This window comes from Streptopelia decaocto, assembly GCF_964273445.1.
Source record: "Streptopelia decaocto genome assembly, chromosome: 1".
Lineage (NCBI taxonomy): Eukaryota > Metazoa > Chordata > Aves > Columbiformes > Columbidae > Streptopelia > Streptopelia decaocto.
The window spans coordinates 136,563,473-136,573,108 of record NC_138663.1 but is presented as its reverse complement, the minus strand read 5'-3'; the positions used below and the strand labels follow the sequence as shown (position 1 = coordinate 136,573,108).

The following is a 9,636-nucleotide window of genomic DNA, read 5'->3' as shown; positions in this document are numbered from 1 at the left end:
CCCCGCTCGCCTTCCCCCCCGGGCCCGGCTCGGGTCGCCTGCTCGCTGCTCCTTCCCCCCTTGCCTGCTCCGCTGTCGCCCCTGCCCCGCTTAAGGTGGCCCCGCGGGATGCGCGGCGCGCAGCAGCCGGCTGCGGGCGGCCCTGGCGCTCCCCCCACCCCCGGCACAGGGTGGCCTTAAATCGGCTCCGCGCCGCGCGTAGCCGCATCGTCGGCGCCGTCTGAAGGCGGTCGCCGCCATCCACCGGCAGCGCCGACGGGCCGGTCCCGGTCCCGCGGCGGCAGCAGGGCCGGCGGGGAGGGCACACCTCCGCCCGGCGGCGGGCGATGCTTCCCCGGCAGCCCCCGACGCGGTGCCGCCCCGCGCTCGGCGCCCCGGCATCTCCGCCGTGACCGGCGCATCTCGCCAGGTAAGCGGGAGGCCCCCGGGCACCGGGGTTTTGGGGGTGGAGGGAGCGCCAGGGATACAGGGGTGACCTTGCGGTTCCCCGGGTGCCCAGCGCTTGGCGCTGGGAGGGGTACGCTGCCCCGGGACCAGCAGCCGGGTCCCCAAACTTCACCCGTGCCCAGCGTCCGAACCGGTTCCGCGCATCGTGGGGAGTCCCTGTCCTTGCACGCCTCTCTTCCCACGGCCCGAGTACCTTCCAGAGAAGCAACATGCCGCTGCCAGGCTGGAATTTTCCAGCTGTGGGGTGATGCCCCCAGTACCGGGGGCTATCCACTCGTGGCTGCAGCAGCCGCCGAGTCAGCGCTGGAGGGGATCTCCAACCAGGTTACCCAAACGCGGGTGCCGGGCACTCCGCTGCCTCCTGATAGGTTTTATTGCGCCTGTCCGTGACAGATACCGGGGAAGCCAAAGGACAGGCAGGTGATGGGATTTGTGCGTGGCCACACAGAGCCCAGGTGGGGTCCGACCCTGAGCAGGTATCCCCGTGATGAGGAGCTGGGGGCTCTCTGGTAAGAGGTGAACTGGGACAGGGCAAGAGCAGGAGGGCTGGGGAAGGTCTCTGCGCCTTTTCACCCCTGCCTGGCACATGGGTGTCTGTCAAGGGATGCACTTGCTGGTTTTCTGGAGCAGAGTTTGGGGTGGATGGTCCTGTGTGGCAGAGTTTGAAAGTTCTTTTTCTCACCCTCCTCTGCTGCTGCCACCTGTCCATCCACCCCAAGGCCAGGGGATAGGACAGGCAGACTCAGCAGCTGATGCATGGGAGGGAGAAAAAAACCCAGGTGCTGCAAATCTGGAGGGAAGTAGCTGGTTCCTCAGTAACTCCTCAGGCAAATCTGCCAAGGCACAATTTCTGTGTGCACTTGGGCAAAGGGGTGTTCAGATCAGCAGGGCAGCACCAAGCATCACCATAGCAGAGCAATAATGACAAACAATAAATACCCATCTGGCAACTCGAAGCCTGTGCAGGTCTGAGAGAAGTGGGGGAGCATGAATGACACAGCCTCTGCAGGTGTTTTCGGCTCCTTTCTTGGACCCAGAGGAGGCCTCCTCGTGCAAAGCATGTATGTGGAGAGTACAGCAGGGTACAGCGACTTCACACATAAGTCTGATCACCTACCTCTGCTCAGGCTCAAATCTCGTCTGGTGCAAAAGGGAAAAATGGGTGGTGACGTTCATGCCTTACATCCCTGGACTGCCAGACAGCCTCAGATAGGGCTAGGAACAGGAGCCAGATAGTGAGTTGGGAGACAGGCGCACAGAGACAGCGGGACAGGCTGATACTTGCAGAAGGGAGGCCATCATTACTCTGAAATGAGATATCTTGGTAGGACATTATGGGGAGGTCAGTCTCAGGTAATAATAGAGAGGGTTACAGGGCAGCAGGGGGGCACTGGCAAAGCTGTATGTGACAGCCTGTGTCACATCTGTTTGCAGCTATGCGTGCTGCCAGTCCCCCTCTCTCTGTGCCTTGAAGCAGGATGCAGGGGCTGGAATCACTTTTGGTCAGTGCCTGTTCCATAATTTCCTGGAAGTTATCTGTTTGTGGGCACGCCTGGGACACAGACCCTATGTGAGTGCTGGCGACCAAGCACACACTGTGTCAGGAGCCCAGTGGCTGTGATTCCTCCCCTCCTTCTCTCCTGGGAGCGACTTCAATATCACTTTCAGGGCACTTCAGTCTGCACTGAATTAAGGCTCCACAGGACAGTTAATGTAGATTCACTGAGCAGCTAATGTGTAGTATCGGGTATTTCAGGAATCGGATGAGATCAAATTAAAGCTTTTGGCTTCTTTGACATTTTCGGTGTAGTAATAATTACAATAATTGATAAACCATTTATGCAACCTTGCAATACCAAAGTGATTCAACCTGCTGACACAGAGCACAGCTGAGATGCAGCCACCTTTACAATGGAGGGCCCCAGCCTGACTTGCAAGGCACTTAGCAGCCATGGGATAGAAAGTAAAGCAATTGGGCTGAGGACACTTGCCCCCATGGCAAGGATTTTTAATGAGCAAGGCTCCGGCACTTTTTGGCTTTGTTACGGTGTCATTTGGGAAGACTGTTGCCTAGGGAGCTGTACAGAGCTATAGAGCAGCTAAATGTATGCAAGAAAGCATATACTTCCACAATGTACAGCCCTTAAATTCACATTCTTGCCATGTTTTGGGAATGTCTTTGTGACTAGTGCTTGTGTCTTCCGATGGCATCTTCCCTGCAGAGTGTCCGAGGTGGACAGCTCAAACTGTGTCTCCTGCGTACCCAGCATCCTTTCTTCTTGCCTGCGAAGCATCCGTAGAGGTGCTTTTTGGCAGGTAACTTTTCTCTGCTTCAGCAGCAGGCCAGGAGATGTCCTTAGGGTCTGAGAGCAAAGTCGTACCTAGCAGGCAGCTTGCTGGCAGGAGCCTGGAGCTGATTCACTCCAGCCATATCCTTGGATGGCTTTACACCCCACTTCACCACAGTAATCACCTGCACAGCGCATGTTTCTCAGTGCCTTCACGGCTCTAGCCACTGCTGCTGTGCTCCCTCGAGGTGCTGATGCTGCAGGCACAGTCACCCCCAGCTTCCCACTGATGCCTTGGGAGGCAATGTTGCTGTCCCAGCCATGAGGAGCCACCCCGCAACCCTATCCACCTCATGGGGCTTCTTCAAAGGCCTCTTCTTCCTTCTCTTCAGCACTCCCAGTTGTCTTTCCTATTCCCAATATTTGGGAGCAACAAAGAGATCTCCTGATGTATGCTGCAAACCTTCATATATATGCCTACGAGGGATGAGATATTTGATAGGCTCCAAAGATGCCCTTTACTGAGCATGCAGAATTGCTCCAGGAAAGCTCTGCAATTATTCTGCAGGATGTACACAGGAAAGATGATATCTGTCCCCTTCCTCCTTGTATTTAATTGTTCCTAATAAAAGAAGAAGCCTAAAAAGGTAGCAATAAGCCAGACTGGAAGCTGGGTCTTACACCTGCAGGGCCCTGGAGAAGTCTAGAATTGCTCTGCCCTTTTTGCTCCTGGCTTTTCCGTCAAATAATAAGCATTATGCTTGTCCGCACTGCTTTCCCATCCTGAGATCTCAAAGTACTCCGCATACGTGATTAAGAGCACTCCCTGCCCACATACAGAGCTGTTTGTCAGGATGACTACCCCCACTTACAAGGGAGACACTGCAGCTGATAGCATCAGAGCTGAGACAGCCCCAGATCGTCTGTCTCCCAGGCAAGGCCCCTGCATCTCTGAGAAGCACTTGCTGGGAAGCAGCTCATCCTAACAGGACTGCGATTTAAAACCTACCAAGAAGACTAATAAATACAGCGTGCAGATGAGACTTGTGGCTGTCGGTCACCCTCCTCTCGAGCATGACTGTCTGAAGCCTGCCCTTCAAAAGGAACACTGGTCAGACCCTATCAATTCTTCCAGGCTGGTGTATGCCTGCAAACAGCAACCCCACCCATGGTCAGCACACTTATAAAAACTCAGTCCTTCTTCCTTTCATGCTGTTTCAAGATGTGCAGGCTCATAATTAAGAGCTTGAAGTCTCTTCTGTCTCACTCTCATGTGACATTAGTGCTCCCGAAGGTCTTTCTTAAGAGCTCGAATTTATCTACTTTGCCAATGCTCCCAAGTGTTCAATCAACTGCCTTGTTGGCTTCCTCTGCTGTGCGGTGCGGGGGGCTGTCTGAGATCCTTCCCCCTGAGATAAAAACATTGCACTCTGCAAATTCCTCAAATTTATAAAATGTGAGCTAAGTTTCCTCAGGAGACACAGCTTCCCAGGGCTGTGACACAGAGCTGGGATCTGCAGCCCCAGCACAGGGACCTTTAGGTTTTGCTTGCTGTTCATCCTTCCTCTGAGCAGGTAACCCCACAACTGCCTGATGCACATAGAGAGATTCGTTAAGACAGGGCTAGTTAGCTCAGAGAGACAAATGAGGAAGGACATGGGGGTGAAAAACAAAGCGATCAACAATGTAGAACAGGGAGAACAAATGCTTCTCTATATGTGTTTTAGCAGATGAACTGGATTGCATTCAGGAAAAGGTGAAAGGTAGCAACTTGATGATGATAAAAGTAAGCATTTTCCCGTGCTGTGCATAGTGACATGTGGAACGTGCTGCTACAAGATGCTGCTAGTGCTGAGTGTAGGATTCGGGAAAAGAGGAGACATTTTGATGGATAGTAGATCATTCATCACTGGACAGGACAGTCCATTTGAAATAGATCTAAATCTTCAGGCTTCAACCTCTCACAATTGTCTAGCATAGGATTTCTTGTACCTTCCGAAAGCCACAACATTGATCAATGTAAGAGACAGAGGACAAAAGAAGACAGACATGCTTGAGTGAAGATCACTGGGGCATATTTTCATTTCCATGCAGGAGCAAAAAATATGTGTTTTCCAGCCTGTGTGCTGACACTTAACTCTCACAGGTTTGTGTTTTTGTCAGCTGGAGCAGGTTCAGGTTAAGTTCTGATGAGATTTGAGCTGGTCCAGTGTTGTTTAGGCTAATACTTCCCCTGCCTGTGCTGTTGATTTTAATAGACTGCCAGCACCCTGGCAACTTTGTGTGGTGCTGGTTTATGAATAATGCTGCATTACAAAAGAAAATGGTATTGACCTATTCTTTGGATGTTACCTCTTGGCAAAGAGAGCAAGGGCATATATTCCCAGTACAGCCAGACTGTAGCCAAGCAAGTTCTGGGATATGTGGAGCTGAACGGGGTTAGCAGTCAGACAATATCAGCTCTGGATAAAAGATTTTAGAGCAGCAACGTTGTCTCATTCTGTAAGTTCACGGTGGGTTTGTGTGTGGGAGTACAGGGCACATGGGAACTCTGCGTTTTGCTGGCAAAGCAGGATTGCTCCTCAGCAGTCCTTGTGTGGGAGAACTGGGAAGAAAAGCCAGGGAGCAGGCAGGCAGCATTAGCTTGCAGACCTTGCTTCCCCTGAGGTGATGCTCCCCATGCAGCTTTGCAGGGCAGCCTGGCTGCTGGAGACACCGTCTCTAAGGGCAGGGGTAGAGATGTGGTTTTAGCAAGGTCCTCTGTGTCCAACAGAAATCTCCCAGTACCTCTCTCTAGAAACAGCAGAGTCTGATCCTTGCCTGGCAGGAGTAGAAGTTGCTAGCTCCTCTCCCCCTTCATGTCCCAGTCATTAAAATAGGGTAGCTAATATTCACCTCGGCCTGAGCCTTCCTCATTCTGAAAGCGTGCTAAAAAACCCAGCTGTAAGGGCATATTTCTCCTACAGCTGGCAGATTAAATTTATTATTATTGTTATGTCCATAGCTACAGGTCATGCAACAGTGCTGGGCTCCCTGAAAGCCCTGTCTGCAACTACAGCAATAGGAGTGCCGTTCATCAGGGCAAAACTGCGAAGTGCCACCTCTGAGGCCAGTGCTGGGCAAGCCCAGGTGACAGCAAGGGATTTTGTCCCCTCTGCAGTGCTGGAGTGACTTCCTCACTGGGGGTGGTCCAGCATAGTGTGTTCGCTGGCTCCCCTCTCCCTTTTCTCCTGCATGGACCACTGGGTTGATCTTAGCTTTCTCCCTCCCGATATCCCATCCCCTGGATCCTTCCCTCCTGCGGCCCTTCCCCCAGCCCAGATCCACACAAAGGTGAAAAGGAAGGAGGCGCCGATGCCTTTCCTGTATCTGCCAGCTTCCCTCTCCACCTCTGACATGAATGAGGCCCTTCATGTGCTCCTCTTGAGCAAACACAGATGCTTTTGTTTTATGGGCTGGTGGGATGGGATGGAATTAATAAATCAGAGTGCCAGTGCTGTGCTGCCACATTCTTGCAATTTCAAGGCAAGATCACACACATAAAAAAAAGGAGAAGCAAAATAGGCAATCTCTTCAAATGCTCTGATTGTGCCTCCTGCTTGCTGTCCCACTTGGTCTCCTGCTCCCTTGGCCTTGTTCATTCCTGCTCCTCTTTTCTCCCATTCCCCTTTAACCTCATCTCTTCTCCTGTTCCCTCTCCTTCCCTCGGGAACCACTTTCAGTCACACCTTACTATCTCACCTACACCCTTTTTTATTCCCTAAACTTTTCGTCTGTGCTTCTCTCACCCCCACACTACATTAAGTTCCACCCAAGGCTTGTGCATTCGTATATGAAGTTAAATATCCCTTCTGCAAGCCCAGGAGCCGGGAACTCCTCAGCTCTTATATTGTGGTCCAAAATGGTGCTTTTTTTGTCCACTTCTTCCCTGCCTCAGTTTCCCCCCATAAGGGAAATGGTACTGCCTGAATGGTTCAATGAGTGACTCCGGGGATAATAAAACACCAAGTATTACTGTTCTCCTCTCAGACATGCTATTTAAGAGTGTTCCTTGAGCAAAATTAGTTCCTGCCCCAGGAATGGCCCTCTTTCTCCTTCAAGGGTAACCAGAAATACTTTGCCAGGCTTTGCCTAAAATGAATTCTTTTGATACAAATAACAAGTTTTTAACATCTCTACTTGGCTACCATCAGATGGTAAGGGGCCAGGCGATCTTTTTTTTCCTCTCCTGTAATTAGCTAACAGTATGTTGGGTTTCAGGAGGGCAATGCAAACCATGTGGTTTGTAAAAGCTACTGTCAAGAGGCTGAGACACTTAACTCACTGCAAGGGTTTGGGTTTTTTGGTTGGTTTTTGTTGTTGTTTGGTTGGGTTTTTTTGTTGTTGTTGTTGGGGGACTTTGGTTTTGTTTTTTGTTGGGATTTGTTTGTTTGTTTTTTCTAATGAGCTTAGGCACTTGAAAGTCATTTCCCCAAGTGCTTATACATTATTGTGCTCATCTTACCTGTGGGGGAACTGAGGCACTGAAGCAGGTGAAATGATTTGCCCAGATCCACACACTTACACGTTGTTGAAGCCAGAAAAAGAACCAAGAAATCTTGTTTCACAGTTGAATGCTTTAACCTCTGGCCTCAAAGGAGGCCGGCAAAGACCTTTATCTTGTTTAGATGAGTGGATAGTCATTCCAAGAGGACGCTGGGGCAAGGGTATCTTTCTGTACTAATACATGTCTTAATGAGTCCTGTTGCTAAGCGGCTTCAGTGAGAGATCATGCATCTTCTTCACTAAGCATTGAAATAATTTTTTAATCATTAAAGCTAATATAGAATCCTCAGAAACATTCAGATCTCACAGCAGGGGCTCAAATTAGCAAGCAAACAGAAACCAAATCCTGATTATCCCTATGCACCTCTACAAAGCCCACAGGCAGCATCTGCTGAAGTCAGACATGAGCTTGGCTGAGCTGGATCTCGGGCTGGGCAGGGCAGTCCGAGGCGAGCTGACAAATCCTTCTGCTCCAAGGTCCACAGCAAATTTCTTTCTTCCCTCAGACATGCATGCCAGCCCCCCACCTCTGCGGAGCAATAGTTAAGGAGGTAGGGGCCTTAACCGCTGACTCCACGTAGCTGAGGGGTCTCCTGGCAGATCTTAGGAAGGAGGAATTATTTGCATTTTGGCAAGTGCTATCAAGTGGGAAATCTCAACCTGGCCAGCATTTCTGATCCACCCCTCTTATTATTTTTTTCCCATTGGAACTACCTCTTCTATCCTACTCCAAACAATCTCTTGCAGCTTCTGTTTTGTCAACAACTAGATATTTCAGATGTCCTCTCCAGTCCAGCCCTCTGCGCTGCACACATCTCCCCTTCACCCTTAGATACCAGCACCTCTTGCACTGTAGCAGCACACAGGCTTCTCAATAGTTCCTCGAGTAATCCCAGTGTATTTCTCATTCTGGTTAGCAACACTCATGCTGTTTCCTGTTTTCCTCAAACCTACAGCACTCAGCAGCATGTTATCAAATGATAACAGGAGCTTTCTTTAGAGCAGAAGTGATGTTTCTGGCTTCCATGTTAGAACAGGACTTCTGGAGCATTAAGGAAAATGCAACAAATCTCTTGTTACTTGATATGCATCGACAGCTCCATTACAAGGGAAGGCAGAGGACACTGCTAAGCACTTCACCAAGATCCAGGCATCACTGCTGACCTCTAAGCTAAGAAGAATTTTGTGGGTGAATATAGTTTGCTCCAAAGGATTGTCTGAGAAAGAATAATTAAAAATTGCTCCTAGCGCCTCCAAAAGCCTTTGTGCATGGTACTTCCATTTCTTGTCACCCACTTGAGAACGAATCCAGTACCGTTCATGTACCATGATCAATCTTTCCTCTTGCACTCCCAGTCACATTAGCCTGCTAGACAAACTCTGCACACTTCATCCCACCTAATAGCCTCTTCTGCAGGTGCTGCCGTGGACCCCCATGGCTCTCCTGTCAACACCTGCTCCCATTCAGCAGTAGATAAGCTGCCTTCAGCAAGTTTTGTTCATAGAATCATAGAATAGTTTGGGTTGGAAGGGACCTTCAAAGCTCATCTAGTCCAACTCCCTGCAATGAGCAGGGACATGTGCAACTAGATCAGGTTGCTCAGAGCCCCGTCCAGCCTGGCCTGGAGTGCTTCCAGGGATGGGGCATCTCCCACCTCTCTGGGCAAACTGCCTGTGTTTTACCACCCTCATTGCAAATAATTTCTTCCTCAGGTACAGCCTGAATCTCCCCTCCTTTAGTTTAAAACCATTACCCCTTGTCCTATTTCAACAGGCTCTGCTAAAAAAGTCTGTCCCTATCCTTCTTACAGGCACTGATTACTGAAATGCCACAATAAGGTATCCCTGAAGCCTTCTCCACACTGAACAACCCCAACTCTCTCAGCCTGCCCTCATAGGTGAGGTGTTCCAGCCCTCTTTGTAGCCTCCTCTGGCCCCTCTCCAACAGGTCCATGTCTTTCCTGTACTGAGGGCTCCAGAGCTGGACACAGAACTCCAGGTGGGGTCTCACCAGAGCAGAAGGGCAGAATCAGCTCCCTCAACCTGCTGGCCACGCTCTATTTGATGCAACCCATCCAGCAATCCAAGCCACACCTGAATTGCGTCTCTCTGGAAGTCAAACCAAGTCCTGTAGCTGTTAAACACTGGTGCAAAATAGTCTATAGTCATGATTTCCGCTCTTTTGCACTCCCTTCTGCGTTGAACTTACCAGACAGCTAAAATCTGATGCTAGGTATTTCTCTCCTAAGCTCAACATGGGTCCTGACCTGAGCGTCAGGACAAACACAAATGGCCTAGAAATTAGTTACAGCAGCAGAACCAGGAAGCCAATTTCTTCCTTCCCAAGAAGTTTTGG

At 50.4% G+C, this 9,636-nt stretch overlaps 1 protein-coding gene across 1 annotated transcript in view; it reads left to right on the top strand.

Moving 5' to 3' along the window:
- The first annotated feature begins 281 nt into the window (after nt 1-281).
- Nucleotides 282-9,636, top strand: part of LOC309453012 (galactosylgalactosylxylosylprotein 3-beta-glucuronosyltransferase 1-like) — a 30,213-nt gene continuing 20,858 nt past the window's right edge. The window contains exon 1 of the mRNA XM_082076073.1: nt 282-409. The gene's annotated coding sequence lies outside the window, so the exon portion shown is untranslated. The remainder of the gene's footprint in view (nt 410-9,636) is intronic.